The 23,791-nt window shown below is 41.3% G+C and overlaps 1 non-coding gene across 1 annotated transcript; it reads left to right on the top strand.

The window, feature by feature from the left end:
* Positions 1–4,689: 4,689 nt before the first annotated feature.
* On the top strand, positions 4,690–4,851 carry LOC111819403 (U1 spliceosomal RNA). The gene has a single exon (XR_002823050.1). It is a non-coding gene; the product is annotated as a U1 spliceosomal RNA (small nuclear RNA).
* The last annotated feature ends 18,940 nt before the right edge of the window (positions 4,852–23,791 follow it).

Here is a 23,791-nt window from a genome sequence, read left to right as displayed (position 1 = left end):
AGAAAATAAACAACTTGGATTTGAGCTCTTAATCACTGAACTGTATTACATATACCCTAAAATCTTAGGTCATATCTTTCTTCTTCTCTGGCTTCAAAAATTTTGTCCTACATTTTTATCAGGATTATAATGAATAATTTTTTTTTTTTTAAAAAAGAAAGCTTAGTTTTCCCACCCCTCAAAGCTTATGTTTTCACTTCTTTAAAAATAGGCTTCATTTTTACCTTTTGTTTATGACAGTAAGTTATATAACAAATTTTATCCCCCACTGATTTATTGAAAAATAATTGTATGAATTGGAAAGCCAACAACTTCAATGTCAGCAAGAATCTTCCTCTAATATCCCTGTCCCTCTTGTTCCCCTGTTCCCTTTAGTCACTATACCCTTTCCCCCATTACTAACAGGTTTGGGATTGCCCAGTGGATTTCCAAATGTGAAAGCCTGCTGGGACTAGTGGTCTCTTCCGCTTGGCCTTCTTCTCATTTTGGTCATGTGTCTCACAGCCCAGATGCTGGAGGTCCACCTGGACTTGCTTGCTGTCTGCAAAATTCATATTCAGGGAGAGACAGAAAGAGTGTTAGAGATTCTCTGAGTTTTCTGGAAATACCTTCACCAGAATATGAGAATTGGCTTCCTTGAACTTTATAGGAAAAGAATCTTGCTGCCGACATCTGGACTTCCCTTTGTGTTTGCTATTGATATTGTCATCTCTAGATACCCAAGGCTAGCTTGGGAATAGATAGTGTTAAGCTCTTTTGAGGCAGGTATGGTGTACTAATACCTGTTTCTCCCCAGTGCAGCTGACAAAATACTTTTGCAAATGAATGTTCAGTAAAAGTTTGAATTGAATTCTGAGATACTTATGTCAATAATGATGTTATATGTTTGTAGAATCTGAAACAAGTTCCTAAGTGAGAAAAGGCAGTTTTGTGCCTGAACTAGAATTTTAGCGTCTATTCCTCCCAACACTCCCACTGCAAACTTGGGAAAGTTTCTTTACTCCTTTATGACTCAGTTTTTTCATCCTTTGCAGATTAAGGATAAAATATCCACTTCTACCTTTCTAGGAGTATGGTCAGGATAAAATTTATTTTGATGAAAGGGAAAGAAGAGCATTTAGTTTCTGGAGAGCATTTAGTTTCTCAGAGAGCAGACAATCTTATAACTTTGGTGACCTTGACCCTGTAGGACTTACTGTATTTCTGCAGCTGGTTGACCAGGGAGGAGGCAGTAGCTTTAGATATGAGGAATTTCTCTTTGAGGTCTCTAAACTGCTGTTTGCTTTGTGCTAGCTGGGAGTGCAACTCCTGGTTAATTTCCAGGATATTCCTTTCTCTGCCTTCCGCCCAGAGTAAGTGGTGAGAGACATTTCCATGCTGAAGCTTATGGTGGAAGGAGTGAACCCAGAGCCCACGGAGAAGAAAACCAGACAAATAACAAAGAAAAATTAATGGACTATGCTGATGGTTGCATATCTTGATAAACTTACTAAAAATCATTGAATTATACAGTTAAAATGAGTAAATTTTATAGTTTGTAAATTATACCCCAAGAAAGTTTTTTTTTTTTTTTTTAAAGTAAAAAAGTGATTTAACCAGTCTAAAGGATGCATATCTGGTTCATAACCTACTTTTGGGAAAAACTTTGTTAGCATCCCACAACCCTTGAGAGTCCTGAATTGTCAAAACAAGGAACAAGATGCCAGAGCTCAGAGCCTAAGGCACTGCCTCTACCTCAGGCTTCAACAGAAGTGTCAGATGGAGGACCCAGAGCACCTGGTAACTATCTGGAGTCACAATAGCAGAATTGGAAGGTGCAGTGGTCAGGGGGTGGTGGTGTTATGGAATCTTAGAAGCCCCTCCCTTCCAGTTGCCTGGGTCATGCTGATACGCAAGGCTGCCTGGTCTCCTCTGAAGGTCACACCGATGGGAACCACCCTTTAGCATCACTCTTGGTATATGTGTACCCTATTGCTGAATACAAAAGGCCTATCTCTTTCTTAAATTCAAGCATACTTTTCATTGTTTATTCTTGCAAGTGTGTAGAAAACATCAAGGATTCCATATTTCCCCTCAAATTCTTTCATTTTCTTAAAGAATGTCATGAAGTCATTTTTTTCCTCTTCACGGAAAACTTAAAACTTATGATCTTGGTGTTCTTTGTTTTTTCTCCAGTTTTTTCCCCCCATATCATTTTAATATTATAAGAAGAAAATCCTGAGCATAATATTCTTCTCAGTTTGTGAATAAGTTATAATATTGTTGCCCTGCCTATCTTATAATATTCTTCTTACTGCGTTTAAATGTTATGCTGGCTTCTTTTCCCTCACTGGGGAAGCATGCTGGCTTTTCATTAAACTTGAAGTCAAGTTTCACATCTCTACGTCCTAATCTCACCGTCCTCTGGTGTGTGAGTTTTTTTGTTTTTTAATCACCATATAAATATTTTGCACTTGTCACTTAAGAATTTCATTCTAGCTCCACAACTTGTCAAAGTCATTGAAATATCTCATGCTAGTTGATTATTACCCACTAGCCTCATAATTCCCTGGACCCCTAAGGTTTATGTATATCTCCTTGAATACATGTAGTGTCCACTTATTTTGGGATGATTTGTAAACTGATGCTATTGTTTATGTTCAGGAGCAGTTTCTATGGGACACTGATTGAGAGAGCTGCTTGGATTGACCAAAGCCATTGGCCTGTGGTTGTCCTGTGGTTGTGTTCTCTGATAGAACATAGTAAAATCAAGATGATTGGTCTTTGCTGGTTTGTGTTGATCCACAGCATTCCTGTGCAATGGGATTTAGTGACATAGAAGCTGAGCTTTTAAAGAGAGGCACAGACAGGCAGGGAGAAAGTCATTCCCTACACACCTCCTTACTTTCTAAGTAACCATTCCTCTCTAGTTTTGTGAGCCTAAGACTAGGAAGATTTGTTCCTTCCCTTCAGCTGCTTGGCTTGCGTACCCATTTGGCGGGGATGATTTTGGGGCCCAGAGAAGAGGGAGGCTTGTGGGGAGGAATTTTCAAGGACAGGAGCTACGCAGAGGGGCTGGAGCCTTCCTGGAAGGTAGACCCTATACTCTGCTGGTCTTGGTAAAATTAAGGACAAGGATGAGTCATAAGTGGAGAGCAACACGTACAAGAAAATCAGTTTTCTCACTCTTGTTTGTTTTACACTCCAGCAGGGAAATCTTCAGGTCAGGGGATTATTTTTAATGCTTATGGTTAAGCAGCATTGGGAGGAGGCCATAGCAAACCTTAGCTCTGGAGGTTTGGAAGAGGAAACTCTGGAAAAGGAATGCCTGGGGGCATGTGGGTTGTCCATACCTTTTTCATCAACTGTCTTCTTCAGCAAAGCTTGTGTGGTCGCAGCTACCATATTGGTGGTTTCAGTGCATCTAATACATACTGATTTGTGAGACTTTTGATCATCACCACTGGGGCAGGGGGTGGGGGTTTCTACTGACATCTGGTTAACAGAGGCCAAGGATGTTGCTAAACATCCTGTAGTACACAGGAGATCCCCCTACACACACAAGAAAGAATTATATAGATGCAAAATATCAATGGTACTGAGGTTGAGAAACCCTGTTGTAGATCAATGCTCATGCTTGAGTAACTAGAAAACATGAATTCCTGACTAATTGGATTTGGTGTTGAAGGAAAACTCTGCAATCAAAGAAAACTCTTAAGTGTCTTGCCTTAGTATACAGAAGGATGGAGTTGCCACCAACTAAGATGGGAAAATTACAGGTGCAGCAGGTCTTAGCAGGAACGTCCAGCCCAGAACTCCATGCTTGAAAGAGTTTCCTGTCCAGGCTATCTCCATTCTTGCATCGGTATGAGTCCTTTTTTGATGTTGGAGATACCTGGTTCTTGTTGCTCAACCCCCTCTTATCCTGGGCATCATCTGTCCTTCCTCCTGCTGGCAAGCTCATCCACCACCCTGGTTCCCTCAACCATCTCTCCACAGACTTCCTCTATGCAAAGGTGTCTCTAGGTCCGTTGTGAGGTGTGGCCAAGATGAAGCAACTGCTTAGTAGGTTTTGGAAGAGGTGACTGGAGGAAACAAAAACTATGGTGGGAGGAAACTGAGGATTGAGTGAGGTCATAGAGGTCTAACCCGTATGCAGATGAGTTGGTTCTGGAAGGTGATGTTTAGTGATCCAAGAAAGGCAGATGCTACGTATGCATAATGGAAAACTTAACAGTGCCATAGGCAGAAGGTAGGTGTAAAAAGAAACACTTTCGTATCAAAACGATGGAACCACAGCAAAGCACCACAACTCTACCACTGCTATGATGATCTTTAGTCCCTGTACACTCTTCGAGGCACCGCATGCATTTTCTCTTTTTCATTCAATACTCTCAAGAGGAGCTCAGATCTGTCTTGTGGCCATTGTAACCTAAGAGGAGAGCGACAGCCAGGGAGATGGAGTTGCTGAGCGTGCAGAGGCAGCCTGGGGAGTATGTAGATGAGAGGACACAGTAGCTGCTGGTCTGGACTCTCTGCTTCCAGGATATGGTTGGCTGGGCTGTGGCTTCCGGTTGGTAGCTGTGACTTGAATGATTTCGTGGAGAGTGGACGGCAAAAGTGGCAGCGAGCGGATAGAGGGGAGGATGGCGACTGTGAGTGTACAGTGAAGAGGTAGGAGAATGCGTTGTGCCAGCTGGAGCGCCGGTCGTACTTAACTGGCAGAAAAGACGCAATGATCAAGAAGGTGGTTTTCCAAGGGCGACGCTCATCCATTGCACTGGGGATGTGCTGACCCCTGCGATTTTCTCGCAGGTGGGAAACTCCACAGCATAATTTGGGATAGTGAGGAACTGCATCCGCGTTTTCTCCTAACGTTCTGCGTTTCGCCACAGACCTGTCTTGAGCTTTTGCATTCCGACTTCTAAGTTCCTTCTGCACCTGTTTTTCTTTAAGCGCACCCATATTCCTGCTGGGTACCTGCTTGACATGTAAAGTTTTGACATTGTCAGACCAGAACCGCCAACATTATCTGTCTTTCACTCTCTTCTTTCTCCTTTTCCCCTTCCTCTCTCCTGCCGCACACTTTCTGCTCTTAACTGCAGCACCTTCCACCCCTGCTTTAGGGACCCGTCTCATCCGCACTCAGACGCAGACGATAGATAGCTCTCCTGCCTGCCATTCTCCGGACCAGAACCTCTTTCCAGGCCCTGCGCCACGCCCAACCCTCCCCCTCACCCCAGCGGCCCGGAAGCCGCAGCTTCGCTCGCCAGCCTCCCGCCCCCTTACGACACTCACTCTGCTCCCACCTGCAGCGAAGAGGGGGCTCTGGCGGCGGACTTGGTCTTGGCGGCGCTGGGTGGCAGTTTGGGGCCGAGTAGGGCCTCGGGGTCTGAGTCCTGGTTTTTCTTTTGGTAGGGCCGGAGGTGGGGAGCAGGGGAAGAGGGAAGGGGCCGCGCGCTCCTCGGTGGTGCCATCGCCCGTGTTCGCGTGGGAACACAAAGACTTGTTCGTGTGTAGATCTCTCGGCTTCCGCTTGTAGCCCTACCTGGGAAATGGGGTCTGCTCTCTGATCTTACTGGCTCGTGAGTAAAGTGTATGGATGAGCCCTCCTTCTTGCCCGAAATGTCCTGCCTCTCCTCTCGCTCTATGCCTGGGCTCCCGCCTCAGACAACTCGGCTCTTTGCAGCCCCCCTAGGCTAGGTGGCAGATACCCACAGGAAAAAGGGCATAGGACGTGCCTGGTGCAAAGCGTGGGAGATGCTGCCTACTTACCGCGCGAGAAGGCCTTTTCGGAATCTTCTAGGAAGAGGGAGCCCCAAGGCCTAGGATTGTAGGGAAGATCGGGGAACGGGAGCGCCTGTCTCTACTTGGCTTATTCAGTTGCTTCAGACATCTCACTGCTTCCTCCTTCTCAGTCTATCCTAGTAGTTCCTTGAGTGCTGCGGGAACCTTCCTCCCTGCACCCCAGGATACACATATCTTTGGGCTGTTCTGTGCATTAAATAAGGAAATGTTTGTAAGAGGTGCCTTCAGTGCCCAATAAGGGAGATCTATTATTTTTTAGGTATTTCCAATGAATAGGTCATTGCTTGTTATCATGGATTGAATTGTGTCCCCACAAAATGTCTGTCAACTTGGCTAGGCCATGATTCCCAGTATTGTGTGCTTGTCCACCATTTTGTCATCTGATATGATTTTCCTATGTGTTGTAAATCCTGTTTCTACAGTATTGATGAGGTGGGATTAGTGGCAGTTATGTTAATGACACAGGACTCAACCTACAAGATTAGGTTGTGTATTAAGCCAATCTCTTTTGAGATATAAAAGAGAGGTGAGCAAGAGACATGGGTACCTCATATCACCAAGAAACAAGTGCCAGGTCCGGTGGTCCCTGAGGTGAGAAGCTCCTAGACCAAGGGAAGAAGGATGACAGGGACCTTCCCCCAGAGCCAAGAGAGAAAGAAAGCCTTCTCCTGGAGCTGGAACCCTGAATTCGGACTTCTAGCCTCCTAGACTGTGAAAGAATAAATTTCTCTTTGTTTAGAGCATTCTACTGGTGGTATTTCTGTTATAGCAGCACTAGATAACTAAGACACTTATTGATGCAGTTGTGAGGATTTTTGTCTTCCTTATGTTGAAGTGTAATCCATACTGAAGGCCGTTTAGTCTTTGATCTTCATCAGCAAGTGCTTTAAGTCCTCTTCACTTTCAGCAAGGTACTCACAAATAAGATGTCAAGAGGATCAATTAGCATCTAGATTCACTCACAAAAAATGAGAAATTGACATCAAATTGAAATTATAGAGACAGTTCTGTTAATCCTTGTTTCAAAGCAGATATGAACATGGAAATTAGAAAATAGTCTGAACTAAATAAAAATGAAAATTCTGCATGTACTGCATAATGTGCAGCTAAACCTGTCCTTAGAGGACAACACACAGCGTTAAACATCAATGTTAGAATTTTAGTGCTGATTGTTAATGCGCTAAGTCTCCATATCAAAAAATCACAGAAAGAATAACAACAAAAACAACAACAAAAGCAGAAAGGAGTCCAAATTAAATATAAAACAAATTTAAGATTAGAAATAGATACAGAGAAGAGAAGATAAACAAAATAAGTGGTTGGTCTTTTATAAACACTACTAAACTGACAAAATGGGTTGAAGTTGGTTTCATACTGGGAAAACTGTTATTGTTAAAAAAATAATAAACTAATCTATTTCATCACATCAACAACTTAAAGGAGGAAAATCATAATCACTAAAACATAGAAAATGTGTTTTAAAAAGTTCACCCTCAATATATGAATTTTTAAAAAGTAGCAAAATGAAAGAATGGTTCTAGTCTGCTAATGGACAGCTTCAAAAAAAAAAACAAAAAACAGAAACAAAACCTACACCAAACATTACATTATACATGATGATAAGAATACTTACTGTTTTCCCTTATCAATCAGAAATCATCAGGAACCTGACAACTAGGCCTATGGTGACCATTTCTCTTCACCACTGTGAGGGAGCTCTTAGCCAGGGCAAAAAGTAAAAAAAAAAAATTAAAAAAAAAGATATAAGAAGTGAAAATTTAAAATGAATATTATAATGATTTACAGACCTTACCTTATGCGTCTCTTCATTTGTATCCTTTTAAAACTGTAAAATAAGTATAGTGCTTTTCAGAGTTCTGTGAGTTGTTCTAGTGAATTATGGAACCCGGGGTGGTAGTAGTGGGAACACCTGAAACTGTAGTCAGCATATCAAAAGTAAGGGTGGATTCAAATATATAATAAAGCGTAAAGCACACAGGGGGCATAAACATCGGTACTTCTCAGACTTGACCGAACAACTTTTGGGATTGGTTTATGAGATCTGAAGGCTTAGGACTATATTCCCATGGGACAACTTGGCCAATTGGCATAATATAGTATGTAAAGTTTATGTTCTACATCCTAGTTTGGTGAGTAGCATCTGGAGTCTTAAAAGCTTGTGAACAGCCAACTAAGTAAGATACAACTATTGGTCTCTGTGTGTCTGGAGTAAAAGAGAAGGAAATCAAAGGCTTAGAGAAGAAACTAGTCCACAGGACAATTCGTCTACAGGATCCACAACCTCATCTACCCTGAGACTAGAAGAACTAGATGGTGCCCAGCTACCACTACCTACCACTCTGACAATAGATGGATCCTGATAGAATGGGAGAAAAATGTGCAACAGAACTCAAATTATTAAAAAGTCCAGGCTTACTGGACTGGGTGAGACAGGAGGTTTCTCTGAGACTATTGCCCTGATATACTCTTTAAACTTTGAACCAAAACTATTCCATGAGGTCATCTTTTAGCTAAATAACAGACTGGTTCATAGTTGCCATTGAGTTAATTCTGACTCATAGTGACCCCATGTGTACAGAGTAGACTGCTCTATAGAGTTTCCAAGGTTGTGACATTTTGGAAGTAGATTGCCAGGCCTGTCTTCCCTGATGCCTCTGGGCAGGTTCCAACCACCAACCTTTCAGCTAGCAGTCCAGCACTTAACCACTTAACCGTTTGCTCCGTCCAGAGACTTTGAGGTTGTTGTTTTTGTTTGTTTATTGTTTTTTTAGTCATAAATTGATGGTGAATTTTTTTCAAACATTTTATCTCTGTTTTAGTCATTATGATTTTCCTCCTCTAAGTTGTTAATTTGATGAAATAAATTAGTTTATTTTCTAATGATAACTGTTTTCCCAGTATGAAACCAACTTCATCATGCTGTATATGTATATGTATATATATATATATTATACATATAAACCCAAAAAAACCCACTGCCTTCAAGTCGATTCTGACTCATAGTGACCCTGTATTACAGAGTAGAACTGCCCTATAGGATTTTCAAGGCTGTAAATCTTTATGGAAGCAGACTGCCACATCTTTCTCCTCCAGAGCAACTGGTGGGTTCAAATCGCTGACCTTTTGGTTAGCAGCCAAGCATTTAACCATTGTGCCACCAGGGCTCATATATATGACTCAGTTCGGTAAAATATTTTAAAAGATTTTTGCATCTATATTAATCAATGACACAGGCTTATAACTTGTTTTTCCTATTGTGTTTTTCAGGTATTTCGTTTAAATCTAATCTCATAAGCTGGAGAAGTATACCATATTTTAATTTTTTTAGAGTTAGTTTGCATAGAGTAATTTTTTCTAGTGAACCATTTGGTCCTTCTTTGCAAGAAGATTTTTGAATTCTGATTTAATTTATTTAACGTGTGTAGGACTTCTATTTTTAATTTTTTTCAAAATCATTATTGGTGGTAATTTTTCTAAGAATTTGTTCATTTCCTCTAATTAAAAAAAATTATTGCCACATATCTGTTCATTATATTCATTTGTTATCTGATTGTATCTACAAATACAGTGGTAATGACTTCTGTTTTATTCCTGACGTTGCTTATTTGTGTCTTCTTTCTTTTTTCTACCTCCCATTTACCCTAGTATTGTCAATTTTAGTAGTGTTTATAAAGAACCAACTACTTAATCTTTTCTTCTGTATATTTATTTCTAATTTTTGTATTTCTGTTATATATTTAATTTGTGCTCCTATCTGCTTTTGTTGTTGTTCTTTTTCTAACTTTCTGAGATGGAGGCTTAGCTTACTAGCGATCAGCACTAATTTTCTAATACTCGGGTTTAAAGTTGTGTGTTGTCCTCTGAGAACTGGTTTAGCTGCAGATGACACTCTGATGACTGAGGTGTGCCTGACCCAAGCCATGGTCTTTTAAATTGCCTCATGTGCATGAGAAAGCTGAACAGTGAAAAAGAAAGACAGAAGAAAAATTAATGCATTTGAATTGTGTTGTTGGAGAAGAACATTGAATATACCATGGACTGCCAAAAGAACAAACAAATCAGTCTTAGAAGAAATACAACCAAAATGCTCCTTAGAAGTGAGGATGATGAGACTTTGGCTTGCTTATTTTGGACAAGTCATCAAGAACGACCAATCAACTTGAAAAGGACTTCTTGGTTGGTAATGTAGAGCCCTCTGTGAAAGGGACTGACACAGTAGCCACAACAGTGGACTCAAACGTACCAGGAAGATGACACAGGACCAGGCAACGTTCCTTTCTATTATACATCAGGTCGCCGTGAGTTGGAGCCAACTCCACAGCAACTAACAATAACAAATGCAGTATATGCAGGATTTTCCTTTTTATTCAGTTCAGAATATTTTCTAATTTCCATTTTCATCTCTGCTTTGATACAATGTTTAATAAAAGTCTCTCTCCATTTCCAAATACATGCGATTTCCTTCTTATTTTTTGTAAATGAATTCTAGATGTTACTTGATTCTCTTGAAATGTTATTTGTGGGTCCCTCTGCAGCCTTAGGATGAAAATATTCTCCTTCATGGTAGGCTTCTGCTCCTGGCTGCCAGAACCACCACATCGCCTGAGTTGCCTGTGCGATAGATAATCCTGCATAGTAGGCAGGAGGTGTGAAAGCCCTGTGTAAATAAAAGCACTGGTCATGAATTGCATTGGCTAGGAATGGAACAAAGGTCTCCAGTGTGGGAGGCAAGAATGCTACCATTGAACTAGCAATGCTTTCCCTTTCTCTTGTAGCATGAAGGTAACAGGGAAGAATCCCTAGAACCACTGAAAAAAGTTCCAAAATAGGCTTCACATAGTGTTGTCTTTGGAAGACAACACTAGCAAACTGACAGACACCCAAAGGTAAGGCTTAAAAGACTTACATCAGGCAATGTTACAAAGTGATGACATTCAAATTAACATATCAAAATATCAAAGTGAACTATTTTATCAGCTCACACTACAACTCTGAAAAATCCTCTTTTCAACTGCATAACAGACTCCCATAGAAAACATCACAAATTCACCCAGGTCCCTTGTTTATGTCCCTAAATCTTCAACTCTCAAGCTCAAATTTTAACCTAGGTTGGTCAGAGAAGGTGCCCTAACCTGTTAGGTGAGGTTAGTAAAACTCTAACCTAGAGAAAAAATAAGAATCATAAACAGAATTAAAAGAAGAAAAGAGCTAGAATCAAAATAGAGATAATGAAGAAGCAAATCTTGATCCACTAAATTAGTCCTTTGTAACTGTTTTTCTGCAAGAATAATGATCAATCTCATAATCATTACAATAATAATATGTGTCTGCTTTATAAGGTGTTTGAGCATTTGAATGGAAACTTCACTACTGTAAAAAATTATTTAACATTAATTTAGCTATCAGTGATCAATTGTTTGGGAAAATTCAATTTCCTAAATTAATACACATTGATGTATTAGTTTATATAAGGAGTAGACTATTTTAAATAAATACCGATGGCTGAAATATTAATGTACTGGCCTTTTTTCCTATTTCCCTGGGGGAAATTAAGCTGAAGAAAGGAGCTTGGAGAACTCTCTCATATGTTGAGATTAGGAGTCATTATGACTTTTTGAAAAACAGGAGCTGCAGACATGCACTAAAGCATTTCTTGCTGAGAAGACAAACTAGGTCAAGGCTGAGTCATAAACTGGGGCTCAACAAGGAAATAGACTGTCACGTGACCTTGCAGATCTTTAGTTCCGTCTGCCCTGTGCCCAACACATAAGACACACACCAGCTCTGGCTAACACCCCTTTAATTACCACCTACATCAACCAGGTCTCCACTCATTCCCAAGTCTCTTTTTCTAAACTACAACCTGCTGTTCCAACTCACAACTTCTAATTTACAGGTCAATGCCTCATATGCATTTCAGAGTCACAGATGCTAAAACTCACGCTCCAGTGAGTTCCCTAACAGCATCACACACCACTCTCCACCTCAACCCTATAATAACACCTAAACACAAACACAGTGTCTCCCAAAGAGTAGTGCACTGTTCTAAGTGTTTCAATCCATCAGTGAAATAATACCCTAGACCCATTCCTACCCCTGCCTAGTACATTGACTCTTACTACCTCAGATCCTGTTACTTAAACTGGATCTTGCTATCCTCTTTGGATATACTTTTATTGTCTTTTGGATAAACACTTTCACAACACCACAACTTATTTCCAGTTGAATTAATAAATGTTTCTTAAATTTATTGGACACACCATAAGCTAAACTTCACTTTATTACTACACTCTTCCATACATCAATTCTTACTTTCATTAATAAAATCATATAAAAAGCTAGCTTTCCTACAGCCAGTCTAGTCTATTCAATTCATTTCCATACTTCATCCTGAGTGACCCTTCCACAGCCAAAATCTGGACATGAATGTAAACTAAACCCACTTAGTGTTCTCATATTTCTTTAATAAAATGTCTTAATACCTTCTGATCTGTACCCTCCTTCCCTTCATGCTCATCATACTGATATCTCCTGCCGATTCACAAATTCAGCAACAGTGAAGTATTTGGAACTGTCTCACTTCCAGACACTTTCTTCCCTCTGTAGGGAATAGTTTCTTGCCACTCCCTCTCCTTGTGATTCATTCTCATCCTTTAGGTCTCAGTTCAGGAGTCATTTCCTTTGGAAAGGTTTTCCTGATCTTCTCAATAGAGTTAAAAGCCTAGTAATGTGTCCATTTATATTGTGGCATTAATCATGCTCTCATGTAATCATGCTTTACTTGTCTTCACCTTTCAAAATATTGATAATACCCAGGAAGCCAAAGGTGAGTATGTACATCATATATTCTCAGGAACTGGCACAGACCCTAGCACAAGATTAGAGGCAGTTTTGTTAACGAGGCAGGACACAATCTGCAAGATTATGGTGTATGTATATTGAGTCAATCTCTTTTAAGATATAAAAGAGAGAACCAGGCAGGGAGCAGGGACCTCATACCACTAAGAAAGAAGAGCCAGGAGGGGAGCACATTCTTTGGACCTGTGGTCCTGAGCTGAGAAACTCCTAGACCTAAGGGGAGATTGATGACAAGGACCTTCCCCCAGAGCTGACAGAGAAAGGCTTCCCCTGGAACTGGCACCCTGAGTTCACACTTCTAACCCCCTAGACTGTGAGAGAATAAATTTTGTTTGTTAAAGCCATCCACTTCTGCTTTTTATTATATCAGTACTAGATAACTAAGACATAAATGAATGAAAGAATCTATCTCTTCTGTTTCTGTCTCTGTCTCTCTCTCACACACACAGATAGGCACAAGAGAAAAGGAATTTAGCAAGAATGATAGGGTACTGGTCAGTCTACAAAGTAATTACAGCAGAGCAATTAGGAACAACATGACCAAGAATAAAATTTTGCTTGTGTGAAAAGTAGTAAAAGGGTCCTAAATAGATCTTCAGATCTGAGAATAAATCAAGAGGTGGATTTATAGGATATGTATGGAAAGGAGAGGAGAAGGGTAGGAATAAAATTCTGACCTGGCTGCCTTGAAGTATCATTTTATAATTGACAAAGTCTTTTGTATCCCTCATTCACTACCTGTTTAAACCAGGGCTTCAAACAGGTTTGAACTGGTTCAGTCACGTCTGATGAAGCGAAACCGGAAGAGACCCAATTTTTTAAAATTTGGCTGATCTGTAACCATAATCATAACCGGAAAAATTACAGGTCAAAGCCGTGGAATGGGAGACTCAGAAGCAGCGTAGGGAGCCCTTTCAGTAACCTGATGCATGAGACTGGATTATTGCCAGGACTGAGGAGAGCAACACAGGTTAAAAGCCTCACCGTCAGTCTCCATCTTTGAGCTGGGCTCCACTGTTTTGGACTTTGCACAGAATCCCATGGGGAAGAGATATGTTTGCTATGCAAAGCTTATGCTGTCTTTGTTTTCTAAGAGGGAGATTAAGTTTCTAGGAGGGCTTCGACCAGTAATTTTTCCCATTCAGGTTATGGTTCTGGGTCATCCAGATTTTAAAAATTTGGGTCTCTTCCCATGTGGCCTCTGGGCATGACTGAACAGGAAAGTACTAGTTCAAAGCCCTGGATGAAACTATAGGGGTTCAAATATCTAATATGAAAGTCAGTGGAGGTTTCTGGGTCAAATTTAATGAGCAGAGGGACCTAGTTGGAAGTTACACCATTTTATATTGGATTTCTTTTCTTAAGGTAGAGCTTAGTTCTTTCTGGAAGAGCCAAGAATCCTGTGATTCAATCAGGCAGAAGTGACTTCAAGAGGGATGTGTTACATTGTCAGGGCTTTGAATGTTCACCATTTTAAAACAGCCAAATGCCCTGAGACCTCCAGACCTTGGCTATAGAACTTGAAAAACATGAAGACCTGATTAAAGTATTATACTTGAAACTTTATCAAATAGGACACAAGAAAGTGGCAGGAGCCGAAGGGATTCCCTACTTCTGAGGCATTGAAGCTAAATGGCTTGAGAGGAATGACCTGTCAAGGCAAATGAAATGAAGGGGAAGGAAAAGGTGGAGGAAGGGAGGACTTCCCCAGCTCCTGACTTGCAGGGAGTACTCTCCATGCCTCAGATATGTGCAGGAGCTCCAGTGCACTTTCTATTGGTGTTTTGTTCTGGAAGTGGGAAGCCTGACTGAGATGTGGGATTTTGAATCCAGGATGTGAAAATCCTGGGTCCCCACTTTCAGGAGAAAGCAATGGCCCCTAAGCAAGGGCCTGTGGGCCACCAAGCTCTCATTTGGCTGAAGCACTCTCCCATCACCCCTTCAAAATACCAGCTGCACTTCCAGAGGTCCCCAGCGTCCCTTCACTTCTGACTTTCTGACTAAAATTCTGGGGTTCCTATTACCCACTAAGGGTACCAGCCACAAGCTTGAGGGTCCCCAGAGTGACCTTTACTTTTATTATTATTATTAAAATGTTTTCTTGTGTTTTTGGTGAAAGTTTACACAGCAAATTAGGTTCCCATTTAACAATTTCTACACAATTTGTTCAGTGAGATTGGGTACATTTTTCGGTGTGTAAATTTTCTGTTTATTTCCAATCTGGTTGTTCTGTTTCCAGTCATCTAGTTTCCCTGCCCCTTGCCTTCTTGTCTTTGCTTTTGAGTAAATGTTGACTGTTTGATCTCATATAGAAGAGTTTTTAAAGGAGCACAGTACAGGTAGTCCTTGACTTATGAAAGGATGCCATTCCTACGACTCCGTTGTCAGTTCTGAAGTAAGTAGAATATCTCTCTCACTCTTTTTTTGTTTTAGTTTTCATTATCATTGCCCTTTATTATAGCCTGCTATATGACACTTTTGAACAGTAAATCATAAAAGTGAACATCTGCAAGTGAACATCTGAGAATAACGTCAGCAAATTATGTGCTACAACCTTGTATGTAGTACATATTATTCATGAGAAGACATACCAAAAAAAAAAAAAAAAAAAGCCATACTGTCATAAGTGTGGTTCAATGTAACTAGAATATATTTTAAGTTGGGCAGGTCTTCTTCCCTCAGAGATCTACTTCTTCCCTGGGCAGAACTAACAACCCTCTGGGGTAGAAAGCAACCTTGGAGGTCCCTCAAGTAGTTTCTTCCAAGAACTAGGGAAAAGGTAACAACTCCTCAGAGCTTAGATAAAAAACCTCTTGAGCTGTTTTTTTCCAAAGAACCAAGGCAAAAGGCCATATAAATGAACTTATTGCACCACAGATGTATAAAAAATTCGTTGGGCAGGAGTATCTATACAGAAAATGACTCATGCAGTTGGAAAAATAAATTGAAATGCAGATACGTTTATGCAACTATTGAACTCCAATGTAAAACATTTAAACATATACCTTCTACTTTTGCAAAGATGGAAACTGAAGAACGAAATTTACCCTCCTGCTTGAAATACACTCTCTAAATAAACAAAACCAAAAAAACCAAACCCTTTGTCATCAAGTTGATTCCTACTCATAGCGACCCTGTAGAACAGAATAGAACTGCTCCATAGGGTTTCCAAGGCTGTAATCTTTACGGAGGCAGATTGCCACCTCTTTCTCCCTCTGCCACATCTTTCTCCTGAGGAGCACCTGGTGGGTTCAAACTGCGGAGGTTTGGGTAAGCAGCCAAGTGTCCTTAACCACACTGCAGCAAAAAGGGCTCCTGAGCAAAAAAGACGAACTTTATGAAACACCAGTTTTTAAAACACTGGAAATCAGGCAACAAGGGCGAGCAACCCTTGAGAAACAGGAAATAAACAAGGTGAGCCCTATATTTGCCCCAGCATACTGTCTTTTCTGAAATTGCTCTTCCAGACTGTACCATATTGAAATATTTGCACAAGCGACCAGAGATATGTTTACAAGAATGATGAAAGTGTTCAATAATAACAGTACGAACAAACAATGGGAAAAGCTCTTTTAATGATGATGATTTTATTCTTTCAAGCATTTCCGGGTTCCCAGGCGTATCCCTAATTTGTTCTCAATGACTCTTCTGGAAGGATCTGAGAGGACCTTGGATTAGCTCCTCTCGTCATGGACAAGACACAGAGGACAGAAGGGTAAGGGAGATCTGTAGAGCGTACACTCACCTCCCTTAGTGGACTCGAACAATCAGCCTTTCGGTTAACAGTTGAACCTGCTAACCAGTTGCGCAACAGAGCCGTTAGTAGCCAGTGTTTCCTGCCTTAATAAAGAAGGATTTGTCATTAACCACTAGGCAGTGCCACCTGCTTTCTGCGGCACAACTGTGCAGGTTCCAAAGCCCCGAAAAGCTGGACGGGGTTGAGAAGGCCAACTGAGCTGTTCTTCACATTTGAAACCTGTGCGTTAGGTGAATCCGAAGCTAGAAGGGCAGCGGAAGGACCTTCGCCCCTTGGTGCTCCTCGTCCGCCTCAGAAGCCAGCGACCCCCAGAGACCCCCGGGTGTGAGACCCCAGCCTGAGCCGAGTGGGGCCCACGACACGCTGAGCACAGTGGGCTCTGGGACGTCCCTTAGGATCTTCTGCACTGCCTTCCCCAGCACGCGACGCTGGAGCGCCCCCCACCTGACTCTGTTGCGGTCGGTGGGGTGGGAACCGGAAAAATAAGGGAGGAAAGGGGAACTGTGAAAAGGAGCTAAGGAAAGCAGGCAGGCGTGGACGAGGACGGGACCTCCAGGAGGCCTGTGCAGAGACACAGGCGAGGTCCTGGGGAGGAGAGAATGGTTTTTATGAGGTAACAGAATACGGAGGAACGTGAGGGAGAGAACAGAGAGAAGACTTGAAAGAGAGAAAAGCAAAAGTATCTGTAGCTGTCTAACAACAAAGCAACGAATTATTGTGACTGTTTTTACTTCAAAAATATTCAAGGATGCGCATCATCTATCAGCAAGTTTATGGCATGTGGTGATCGTACAGGGGCTGGTACTCTTTGTGGTGGCCGAAGTAACCTCGGCAGTGTCTGGCGTCTATCTTGGTATGAACTGACTTCTCTTGAGTTTGCCTTTAATTCTTGCACAGCCTACACTCCTTATTTGAGGCCATAGAGCAGCAGGACTCAGAGCTGAGAGTCAGGAGAAGGGATCCCGTCATCCCGAAACCCTAGACGTGCGCCACGAGTGACGAGAAAGTGAAATGCCGCCTCTCGCTGTAGAACACTTTTCTAGTCAATCACTGCTAGCCCCAATTTAGTTAATCACTATTCTAATTTCTAACACAAGAGATCAGTGTTGCCTGCTCTTGGAGTTCACATTAATGAATGTGTATCTTGTAGTATCTGGCTTTTTTTTTTTTTTTTGGCCAAGCAGCGTAGTGTTTTTGAAATATATCCATCCACATTGTTGCCTGCCTGCTTCACTAGTTAATTTTCACAACATTAATGCAAATTATTCCAAAATGTGAATATACCAATATTGATGAGCAGTTGGGTTATTTCTAGATTCTGCTCGTGACCAAGGCTGCTATGAGTATTCTTGGATGAGTCTTTTGTGGACGTGTGCATCTATTTCCCTTGTCCTGTGTGAGTGGCCGTGATCGCACAGTGGTTAGTACTCTGCGTTGTGGCCGCAGCAACGTCTGTTCGAATCCGAGTCACTGCATGTAGTTGTAACTTGCTTTGGCAGCCCTACCTTTTAAAGGTTGTAATTCTTCTTTTGCTGGAGGCAGCATCTCAGGAGTGCAGCTAAAGAATTGGTGAATAATAATTTCCACATATACATTTCACACGGAGAGACGCTTCAGGGCAGGATGAAAATCTGCGGGAGAGATAACCAAGGCTACAAGGGCAGACTCCCTCGACCTTCACGTGAGCAGCGGAGAAGACCCTTCTAGAGGGTGACCCTGGAGCTCATCGCATCTTTCAGAGGTTGGAGATCTGAAAGCTTTGGGGAGAGGAGTCAAAGATCCCGCAAGTATGTTTGAGGCTCTAAATCCGATCTGAGTTTAAATCTCGGTGGGCCCTTCACACGCAATGAATATGCTCTTTTATTCAGGCCACATGAAATTTTAGTATTTAAAAGCACACTTGTCCCCCAAATAAATAGTGTATAGGACCTAATTTCCGATAATGTGTCGCCCTCTCCCGGCTGCCCCCACCCTGTCATTGTTTAGAGGAGAATAGGATTTTGGACTGGGAAGAAGTTTGGGCCGCAGCTCCAAATCCCAGGAGCAAGAGTTTCCACTCTCCTGCTCCCTGCGGTTGTTTGCTGCACTCATCCCCCTCCCCTCGTGGTCATCTGGAGCCAGAGTCCCCGAAACCAGGTTCTCAGAGTGACCTGGTCCAGAAGGAATTTGCAGAAAAATAGGGGTTTCAGGACTCTTGATTCCCACGTCCAGTGAGTCCGCAGGACCCTGCGCAGGCTCTGTCTTTGAGCATCAGGTTTCTCAGTGGTAAAAGGTAGAGACTGTGTCCATGAAATCCTAGACCCAGAGATTACTTTCCACTAAGTGTAAAATTAGACCATTGACTCTAGCTCCCTAAGGAAAATGATAAAAATGTAAGAAAGGCTAGGACACTGGTGCCTGGCTAGTTCAGTCTGTAGAGCATGAAACTCATGAGCCCTACAATGGGGGTGTATTTTTATCCTTCCTTCCATTTTTATGGAATCTTCTCTAGTCAGCTACCAACAGACTGATAGCGACCCTATAGGACAAAGTAGACTGCCCCACAGGGTTTCCAAGGAATCGCTGGTGGATTCAAACCAGCAGCCCAGCTCTAAACCACTGCGCCACCAGGGCTTCACCAACAGAATTTAACCAAAAATCAACCCCCTTGTCTTTGAGTGGATTCCGACTCCTAGCGACCCTATGAATTATAAGCTTCTAAATTGCCGTTGCTGCCAATGTTGTTTTAAACTTTGGTGAACTATTCCAGGACCACTTTCAAATCTGTTTTGGAAGATGTACAACCAGAATGCCCCTTAGAAGTGAGGGTGGCTAGACTTTCACTTGACTTAGTTTGGACATGTTATTAGGAGGAACCAGTCCCTGGAGAAGGAGGTATCGGTCCCTGGAGAAGAACATCATGCTTGGAGAAGGGTCATTGAAAGAGAGGAAGACACTCTATAATACGGACTGACACAGTGGCTGCAACAAAAGACTGAAACATAGCAACGATTGTGAGAGTGTTTCGTTCTGATGTACGTAGGGTCACCACTTGACGACACCTAAAAACAGCAATAGCATATTTTCAATGCAACGGAAAATAATATACACGTATATATACATTTGTGTGTGTGTGGTGAAAATATACATAACAAAACATGCTGCTCAACAATTTCTACATATACAATTCAGTGACATTGATTACGTTCTTCAAGTTGTGCAGCCACTCTCACTGTGCTTTTCCAAATCATTTTGGTGGGAAATGATTTATCCTTAAACATAAAAAGTGATCCTCCCAGAAAAAAGATGTTGGAGGTATGTAAAGAACTGCCATGAGGCTTGTGAAGTTCTGCCATGAGACCATCACTCACTTGCCTCCCTATCTTCCCTGGTAGGCAGACATGGGACAGTTTCTCATGGCCTTCCAGGCAGTAATGAGATATGAGGTTTTATGGTCTGTTCTCACTCAGGCTATCGCTGCAGTGTATAAAGCTGCTTAGCTGAGGTTTAGAATTGGCTCCTCAGCAACAGGTATCCCACAACTCTTGTAGCAGTCCGCAGGAAACTTTTGCTTCATGTCATCATTTTGGTGTGTGGGATGAGAACCTAGGCACCTTTGGCTACTCATCCTTTTGTTGTCTGTGAAAGTAATAAACTAGCTAAATCTAAAGGTGACTTGTTACATCCTCACCAGCTGTGTGTGCTTGACAAATTTATGATTTTTTTAAAGCCATAAAATTCTTAAACCTTTTATGATGTTAAATGTATCAGTCTTTCCCCTTAAGGCTTCTGAATTTTCTGTCAGTCTTAGAAAGACTTTTCAAGTATTTTACTAGTTTGTTGTCTTTTACAGGGGAATGGCTCTGCCTACCAGACTATGAAATTTTCACTGGAGGTAGTTTTGGAGGAAGAAGGGTATATTTATTCTTCTGCTAATGAGCTGAATAAAGACACAGTTAGCTCCCAGAAATTCTGTGGCACATTCCCTGAGGTTCTGTGAAGGTGCTATCTGCTGAGGATCAAAGGAGTTTCCTGGGATCTCCAGCTCAAGATTACTGGACTCTGTCTAAGAGGGGAATGTAGTCACCAAAAGAAGGTGTGACATCCCAGTGCCAGCAACAGTGAAGAGTCATTATCAACCATAGACCTGGTGGGGCAAGGGGCGAGAGGTATTTCTGGAACCTGGAAGACGTTATAGTTGTAGCTAAGTCTGCAGCTGTAGCAGAGTGCCCCAGGACAATTGCTTATGGACTTCGTGGAAGGAACACAACATCTGCAAGCCTGCAGGGAATAATTACCCCCACCTCATATTCTTGCAATCCTCCCATCTCCAATTAATGCATCCCATTGGCTGTATCCACCAGGAAGCAAGTGGCCAAGGGAACCCTTTTGTTCAGGGGTCAGCCTCCTGGGACACAGACTGGGGTAGATAATGGTGAGAATGGATCTAGAGGGACAAATGCAGAATATCCAGCACACATGGCTTTTTCATTCTTAAGATTTTTGTTGGGATTAATTTTGTCCTTGGCAGCATTTTGGTGTCAAATAGGTTTTTTTTTTTAAGTTTGTATTTCTGATTTCTTTCATTTATGTGAGAATGAGTTTGCTGTCTTTACGCCTGTATCATATCTTGACTGGAAAGCTATCTATCTGTATATAATCACTTGATTCACTCTTTCTTTCACTCAGATCATTATAAACACTGAGATAAATTTTCCATCAATCACTGTCAGAACCTTTTTATTCTTGTCAGAGCCTTCATATTCTTGTCAGAGCCTTCATATTTCATTAAAATAAAGTTCTACAGCTGATATATGTTTTGAATATCATAACAGGATTCTCTTTTTCACAAAAAAATAATTGTAATGTTTCTGGAATTTCAAAATGCGGTATTTTTTAAAAAGTTTTTTTGGATTAGAATCTGTGAGGTTCTAGCTCAGAGAAGATTGGAAAAACCAAGGAAAGAAAATACTGTGGAACTTCTGGGTCATGATACATTAAGAAGTCCATAAAGACTTCAGCTTCTCCAAGTTCTCAGAGGGCACGCTGTGAGCGTGGCTTATTGGCTTGCATTGTGGCTTCAGCAGCCTGTGGTCAACTTTGAGTCACAGCAGGTAAATATGGTCTGGTTTGTCTGAGGCTTTTAACATATACTTTTAAAGTTAGTCATTTATTTGTTTAAAAGTAATGAAGTCATTCTTTTGTAAAACCCATAAGACAGAAAGAAGAAATGAAATTTCCCCTGATTCTCAATTCCAATCCTAGAAGGTAATTCTTGTTAATATTTTGCTATGTGGTTTTTTAAAACAATAGTACAGATGTACAACTTTATCAATCATATAGATGAAGCAATAATTGATTGAGGTGCTATTAGATACTGTTTAGCCAAGAGATCCAGGAAATTCTCACTCTTACCCTGACAATGATCTGTCTACCCTGATAAATGGGACAAGGAATGGTAACATTGTTTGTAGGCTTTCATCCCACCTGGGGAATTCTTATACACTGAGGGAGAGCACATGTCTTAGGCTGAAGTCTGTATGTGTTCTTTCTTTCCTTCTCCTAAGCCTAAACTTGATATTATCTCAGCTATAACTGGATGGTAGGAGTCAACATAAAGAGGTGGTAGGGAGAAAGCAAGGCAGGGGTGGGGAACTCCTCCCCTGCATCAGTCAGCCTCTCTAGTGATGTGTGTTTTGTGAAACAGAGATTAAAGAGAGCCTTACTCCTGTGTTTTTACTTTACAATCCTAAACACTTTTTGGAATTCAACATATATTCTGTATTTGAAACAATGAGATTAATATTTGTTTAGCCTCTGGGAACTGGCAGCTTGTGTAGTGAAGCTGAGAATTTTCTACCACATGTGTCTTTATATATACTCCCTGGATTTTCTATTGTCAGACAAACATATGCCAATCCCCTTGGGAGGAAAATGTCACATATCTACAAAAAAAAGTCCTACACCCACCTCATGTGACTCTTCCTAAGAACTTACAAACTGGTCACTGTGACAGGCATTTCAGGCGCTTGAGGGATGTCCCTCTAATTTTACCACCCAAACCTCTGAAAAGATCAAAGTAGGCCTTTCCCGGCAAAATTATATGAGAATTCATACTCTATTTTCTGTGACAAGTTTTCATTAGCTACTTGTCCATCCCAGCTCACTAGGCAAGATTTTATAGCAAGCACCACATGCCAGTATGGACCAAACAATTCCACAAGCACAATAGAACAACCTCTAGTATTAAATTCCCCCAAATAAAATCTCAAGGACATAATCTCTCCTCTAGTTGCCACAGAAAATAAGACTAAAAATCCATTGTTTAAAATCCTAATCCGATGAAAAATTAAACTTCAAAGTCTTCTCTTTCCAATTTTTATTTGTCTCAGGACCAACCATGAAGGTCCCACTCTTGAGAGTGGGTGAGTTCTGGGTTCTTCAGCAGCTGCAGCCTAGGGTTTCTGTCATGGGAACGATGGGAACAGGGTTACCTCTGTCAACACCTCTATACTCGGGTGAATGGAGGCTCATGTCTCTCCTGGGAACCACTTTTCCAGAATCCCCAGAGTCAGAAGAACACAGTAGAACATCACAGAGCCAGCCGCGAATCCACAAAATTCAGAGTAATGTATAAACCAACAAGCAGTAACATTCTCCAAGCAAAAGTGATGAGTTTGCACTGCTACTAAAATGCCAAATACATTGTTGCCCAGATAAGAGCATTCTCTCAGAATGTGGGGATATGACTAGGTACAGCTTCTATGGAGGGCAACTGGGAAAGAACTAGCAAAATTAGAAATGCACAAATACTTTGATCAGGCAAGCCCATTTCCAGGAATCTATTTTAGAGAAATACTTGCACATATGATTAAAAATATTTGTATAAGCTGTCCTCTGAAGAATTATTTTTGACAATAAATGTTAGAACCAATGTCATGTCCATCAATTGAGAAATGCTTAAATATACAATGGTCTATCTATACTATGAAAGGATATGCAGTTGTCTAAAAGGACAGGGTAGATAATAACAACAGTGATGATGACGCCACTGAAAATAATGATAATAGCTGACGTTCCGTGAGCATTTATTAAGTGCTCAAATCCTTTATGTGCCTCTCTCATTAAAATTAAGGTTAACGCATGAGGGAAGTACTCCTTTTTGCCCTTTTTTATAAACGAAGAAATAGAAACACAAAAAATTCTGTAACTTGTTTGAAGTCCCACAGTGGCAGAACCAAGATTTCTTCATAGAGCTTGCGGCTGCACCACAGATGAGAATAGGGTTTTCTTATTCTCCATTCTCGGGATTTTTCAGATTTTGGGGTGTGCAGTTGTAAAATCCCAGCCTCGTGAAGTGAGAGAATCTGTGCAGTGGCTCTGGAATAA

The sequence above is a fragment of the Trichechus manatus genome, unplaced genomic scaffold (genome assembly GCF_000243295.1).
Source record: "Trichechus manatus latirostris isolate Lorelei unplaced genomic scaffold, TriManLat1.0 scaffold00525, whole genome shotgun sequence".
Lineage (NCBI taxonomy): Eukaryota > Metazoa > Chordata > Mammalia > Sirenia > Trichechidae > Trichechus > Trichechus manatus.
The sequence above is the reverse complement of the archived record's forward strand: the minus strand, read 5'-3'. Positions and strand labels throughout refer to the sequence as shown.